The sequence below is a fragment of the Canis lupus genome, chromosome 24 (assembly GCF_011100685.1).
Source record: "Canis lupus familiaris isolate Mischka breed German Shepherd chromosome 24, alternate assembly UU_Cfam_GSD_1.0, whole genome shotgun sequence".
Classification (NCBI taxonomy): domain Eukaryota; kingdom Metazoa; phylum Chordata; class Mammalia; order Carnivora; family Canidae; genus Canis; species Canis lupus.
The window spans coordinates 33,224,317-33,230,733 of record NC_049245.1 but is presented as its reverse complement, the minus strand read 5'-3'; positions in this window follow the sequence as shown (position 1 = coordinate 33,230,733).

The following is a 6,417-nucleotide window of genomic DNA, read 5'->3' as shown; positions in this document are numbered from 1 at the left end:
CTGGATGGCGTCTGGAGCTCTGACTTGGAGTTGGGTCCCAGAGCCCTGATAGATTAGGCACCTTGGGGACGCCGGGGTGGCTCAGCGGTTGAGCACCTGCCTTCCGCCCAGGACGTGATCCTGGAGTCACAGGATCAAGTCCCACATTGGGCTCTCTGCATGGAGCCTGTTTCTCCCTCTGCCTGTGTCTTTGTCTCTCATGAATAAATAAATAAAATCTTTAAAAAAATAGGCGCTTGACACCTGGCACTTGGACTGATGAGCCAGGCCTGATCCTTTCCGTAAGATTCTCCATTTCTTTGAAACTCCTACCTCCTCTGAAAGACCCACAACCCTAGCCTAGAAGCTGCTTCTGCTCTTAGGCATTGGCCATACGCTCCTGGATTTGTAGACCAGCACTCTACTCACCAGCTGGTGTTGATCGTTACCTTGTCCATCTCCCAACTCGTGCTCTCTCTCATTTTCCTTTCCTCTCATCCCTTCGATCCTTTTGGATATGAAAGAATGTCGCACGGATGGGTAGCTAGCCCTTATGTCTTTGCACCCTGCTCTTTCAAAGGATGTATAGAAGACTAACGAAGGGCTCAGCGGTCCAGCCAAACAAATATCCATTAACCCAAGAATGGAAAATAAAAGAATCCAAGTAACACTGGAGGGAGAGTAACACGGCCAACCAAGCAAGCTTAGGTGGAGAGAAGGCATGGAGCCTGAGCAGACACTGGGCTTCCTGGAGTCCAGGCAAGCAGGGGGTTATGTGGCTCTCCAAATCTGGTAACACTGGGTGCAGGGCAATTATGTGTTGGGGGACTCTTGAGCCCAGGTGTGCTGGAGGGAACTCAGAGCCTTCAGCCCTTTTGGTGCCCTGCAGGTTTGAATATCTAAAAAAAACCGAGTATCTTCTGCAGTGGTTGACTGAGATGTCATTCATGGAGCTGCTTCTTATCCTTGGTAATATGCATTAGACAGGTGTCAGACAGGAAAGCCAAGGGCAGGAAGGGCTGCAGTCTTGGCCAGTCACCCTGACCTCTCTCTGAATTCCATCTCTCTCTGCATTCTCTGGCTCACTGTTTCTCCACAATTTTTGGCATTTCTATCTATTCTAGCTCAAAGCTCTTCCCAGTTTCTTTGGTTGGCAAAGCTACTCTCTCCAAGGGTTATCTACTCTTCTGGGGCTTTGGACCCAAGATAGCGAGAAAAGGAAGAGAAGAAAATTATCAATTACAAAACAACAAAACAGCTACAGTGTACCAGGGACCATGCTATACCTGCACCTGCATCATCCTGTTTAAACCCCTCAACCCACAGAAGGGAAAACAGATTCGAAGAGTCCAGTTGTCAAGGTCACAGAGTGTCAATGCTAGGATTTGAATCTAGGTGTCTCTGATCCCAGAATGTGTCCCACTTGCATCTCTACCCTTCAATCATCAGGGACAAATTTGAACTTTTTTTTAAAAAAAAAAGGATTTTATTTATTTATTCATGAGAGACACAGACAGTGAAACACAGGCAGAGAGAGAAGCAGGCTCCCTGTGGGGAGCCCGATGCCATACTGGATCCCAGGACCTCAGGATCACGACCTGAGCCAAAGGCAGATGCTCAGCCACTGAGCCACCCAGGCATCCCAAATTTGAACTTTTTAAAAGAGACTTCTACTGGACAACTTAGAAGGCAGACATAAGCAAAGCCCAAGGTATGGAAGGGAAGAGGGGGCAGGGTGGTGGTTCTTCACTGAGGGGTATCTCAAGCACATTTAAACTTCTCGGTCCATGGGCCAATGTTCTTTCTGCTTTTTGCCCTGCCCTGGGCAGTTCTATTTCCACCTGCCCCCACGCCCTTCTCTGCCTTTCCCAGGTCCAAGGTGGGTGTTTTTCCTGAAGTGAATATAACCTGGGACTCCCCCTTCCCCCCCAGTAGGGAGCACAAGGAAGGGGAAGTTCTCCCTGGCAGCTGAGCTAGGGGTGGCAATTCCTGGATGGAGCTGGCGGAGAAAAGTAACAATGCTACTATACAACACACAGGGGACAATCAGGTCCATTTTCTTCCAGATGAACAAGAAAATCTCAGGGTGGCCTCTGTTCCCTGAAGGAGGGCAACTAATCCTCATCTTGGCAGGTGCTCAAAAAAAAAAGTGCCTTCCCAGTGAGTATTTCTTGAATGTCTAGTTCAGAGATATGCTGGCTATTATACGGGGCACTGGGGATACAGTGGTAAAAAAAGAGGATCGTACCCCTTGTTTACATTCTAGGAGGGGAAGGCAGACAACAAATAAGTAAATGAATAAAGTTTCAAATAGTGATAAATACTAAGAAGATAATAAAATAAAGGTATGAGCAGTGCTGTCCAGTAGAATTTCCATGACGGTGGAAATGTTCTATATCTACATTGCTCAGTGCTCGCTTTGGCAGCACATGTGTATCTGCAGTGTTCAATATTGGTAGTTGACATATGGCTACTGAGCACTTGAAATGTGGCTCATGTGGCTGAGGTACTGAATTTTAAATATCGTCCTAATCACTTCATTCATTAATTAATTACAAATTCAACAGCCCTACGTGGCTATTGGCTCCTATATTAGACAGTGTAGGGGGGGCGTGGAGAGAGGTAAGGCTTCAGAAGATGTGGTGAAAGGAGATGCCTCAGGTGGTGGTGATTGGAGCTGAGATCCCAGTGAAGAGAAGGGGGCCAGCCCTGCCATGTTCCACGTGCAGGGCTGCAGGTGAACCTGCCCAGGGACCCCAGAGCCAAGGAAGGAAGGCTCTGAGGCTGGAGCCCTCTGTCTGTGGGTGGGAGAGCAGAGTGGGAATTGAGGGTGGGTGGAGAGAGGCCCCTCCAGGGGAGCTGAGCCAGGCTGGCTGCTCAGTGGGCACCTCACTCTTGGGCTCCTCTGCTGCCCCTCCCCTTACCTGCCCCCTTCTCTCTCAGGGCATTGTGTGTGGGGGGTGTCCCATGAGACTAGGTGACATGCAAATGCTTCATAAACTTCAAATGCTGCCCATGAGAGAAGGATAGAGTCCTGGTTCTGAGTGTGGGCCCAAGTTCAGCATTGCCTGGAACCTTGTAGGAATGCTTATTCTCAGGTCCCACCCTAGGTCTGCTGCTTCCCTGCTCTGGGAGTGGGGCCAACAATCTGCCACAAGCCCCCCAGAAGGCAGTGACATGCGTCCAAGTTTGTGAGCAGCTGCAAAAGAGTGATGGCATTCAATCCCTCTTCCTCAGCCTCATCACAACTCCCACCACAGTGTCCCCAGCCCCCAGCCCGACAGAGCTCCCTGAGGGCAGATGTCAGTGCTCACACTCCTCCCCTCCCGAGCCTCCTCCCCGCAGGACCAGCTCAGTTTTTGGTTCCACATACAGATTTTAAAAAAAGAAAACAACTGGTAAATTATTTGTATTAACAATTTTTTTTATTATGAGAGGAATTTATTTTATTGCTAAAATAAAACTTGAATGGCACAGAGAGTATCAAGTGACAAAAAAAAAAAAAAAATCCCCCAGCTCTCCTAACCCCATTCTCCAGAGGTAACCACAGGACAACAGTTCCTTGTGACTCTTTCCAGACGTTTCCTGTGCTCACAGAGGCAGCCGGTGCAGTGCTCAGAAGCCAGTCTGCTTGGTTTGGAATCCTACATTTGCTTCTTGTTTGCTGAATATGTTGGACCAGTTGTTTTAGGTTCCTCATTCATAAAGTGGAGTTAATAATAATAGCACCCTCACAGAGTTGTCTTGAGGATTAAATAAATTAACTCAAGTAAACTTATCAGTTCTTGGCATCCAGGAAGCACTGTAGAAGTGATTCAATATGTATTTTTATAAATTTCTTTTTATTTCTTTTTATTTTTTCCAAGACAAACTATATCCAGCTTTTTTTTTTAAATTTATTTTTCATGAAAGACACACAGAGAGAGGCAGAGACACAGGCAGAGGGAGAAGCAGGCTCCCTGCAGGAACCCCAATGTGGGACTGGATCCCAGGACCCAGGGACCATGACCCGAGCCGAAAGCAGACGCTCAACCACTGAACCACCCAGGCGTCCCTGTATCCAGCTTTATTAAAGATACTTTTCATAAACAATCATGTCATCTCAGGCAGGACACGTGCAGACAGTATACGACAACTTTCAAACTCCCTTCTCCAACGGACTGCCACAGAGAGCCACTCTGAAACCCCCTGAAGCTTCACATGATGCTCTGAACAGGGAAAGTTCAGAGTGAGGCCTGACACTTCACATTTGGCATGTTGTTCAACATCTTTTTGCAAGCTGACCCTGACTTTCAGGAAACAAAATGAAAATGGCAGAATTATCCATCTGAAGATCCACAAGCAAAAAAAAAGTACTGGTGACACTGGAAAGTCCAGAGTACCTGACTGGGAACCATTTTTATTTTATTTTATTTTATTTTATTTTATTTTATTTTATTTTATTTTATTTTATTTTATTTTATTTTATTTTATTATTTTATTTATTTTATTATTTTATTTTTAAAGATTTTATTCACTTATTTGAGAGAGAGAGAGAGAGAGAAGACAAGCAGGGAGAAGAGGGAGAAGCAGTCTCCCCATGAGCAGAGAGACCAATGTGGGGCTTAATCCCAGGACCCCGAGATCATGACCTGACCTGAAGGCACAAGCTCAACCAACTGAGCCACCCAGGGGCCCCTGGGAACCATGTTTTAGGGTCAAGTTCCACCAGGTCTCTGGGCTTAAGGCGAGTCAAATCTATATAGGTTGAAAGCAGACAAGGAGAAGAGGACATTAAAAAATGATTCCCCTCCTGGGAATCAAGAGGAAGTTTCTTAAAACTAGGAGGGATGCCTGGGTGGCTCAGTGGTTGAAGGTCTGCTTTGGGCCAAGGTGTGATCCCTGAGTCCTAGGACAGAGTCCCACATCGGGCTCCCCAAGGGAGCCTGCTTCTCCCTCTGCCTATATCTCTGCCTCTCTCTGTGTCTCTCATGAATACATAAATAAGATCCTTAACAACAACAACAACAACAAAACCTAGAAGGGAAAGGTGTTTTGCTCCTCGTATTCCATCTAACTTTGAAGATATTCTATTAGTGACATCTGCCCTTCCCCCAAAACAATGAGGTATTCTGTATCCTAATGACATAGCTTTAAAAAAAGGTAAAAGAAAATTCTGCATTTTTATAAAACTTCATAAAAAATGGTACTTCAAACTATACAGTCACCAGAAGTACATAGTTATCAAAAATACACACACTTCACTTGGCATCTCCTATAAACTTCTTTTAAAAAATCGAATCACACTCCACACAGTACCTGAAACTTGTCCTTTTCACTTACTGCTTTATTGGGAACATTTTTCCTATGGCAGGACGTGTACATCCATATATTCGTGTAGAGGATGTCCCCCACCCCATTAGAAAGGATGGTCAGATATGAGTAGACAGAAAATGATACTTATTACACACATACCTGACAAGGAATACTTATATCTGACAAATGATACACATAAACTATTAGAATATATATGAAGAGCATTTACAACTCAAAGACTAAACATAGGCAAAAATGGCCAAAGATCTAAATTGATATTTCACAGAAGAAGATATATGAATGACCAATAGCATGTTAAAAAGATGCTCAATATCATTAATTACCACAAAAATGCAAATGAAACCACAATGAGATATTAGTTCATATGCACCAAAATGGCTAACATTAAAAAAAAAAAAACTGACAATATCAAGTGTTGGTGAGGATATGGAGCAACCAGAATTTTTTTTTTTTTTTGAGAGACTGAATGATGCAGAAGGGAGGGGTGCAGAGAGAGGAGAAGGAAATCTTTTTTTTTTAAATTTATTTATTCATGAGAGACATACACAGAGAGAGGCAGAGACACAGACAGAGGGAGAAGCAGGCTCCATGCAGGGAGCCCGATGTGGGACTCGATCTCGGGTCTCCAGGATCACACCCTGGGCTGAAGGCAGCACTAAACCACTGAGCCACCCAGGCTGCCCAGAGAAGGAAAATCTTAAGCAGGCTCCACGTTCAGGGAGGAGGGCTCACAACCCTGAGATTATGACCTGAGTTGATATCAAGAGTTCGATGCTTAATAGACTGAGCCACCCAGGTGCCCTGGAGCATTCAGAATTCTTATACTCTTCTTGAGAAAATGCAAAACTGGTTCAACCACTTTGGAACACTAGCAGTTTATAATAAAGCTCAATATACACCTACTTAATGACCAGAAATTCCATTCACAGATATTTGTTCAAAAGAATATAAACCTAATATCCATAGAAAGATTTGAAAAGAACATTCACAGCAGTTCGCCTTACAATAGCTCCAAACTGGAAACAATGCAAATGGCCATCAACGGGAGAATGGATAAAGAGATTGTGATAAATCCATGTGATGGAATGCTGTTTAGTAATGAAAAGGAACAGATTACCCACA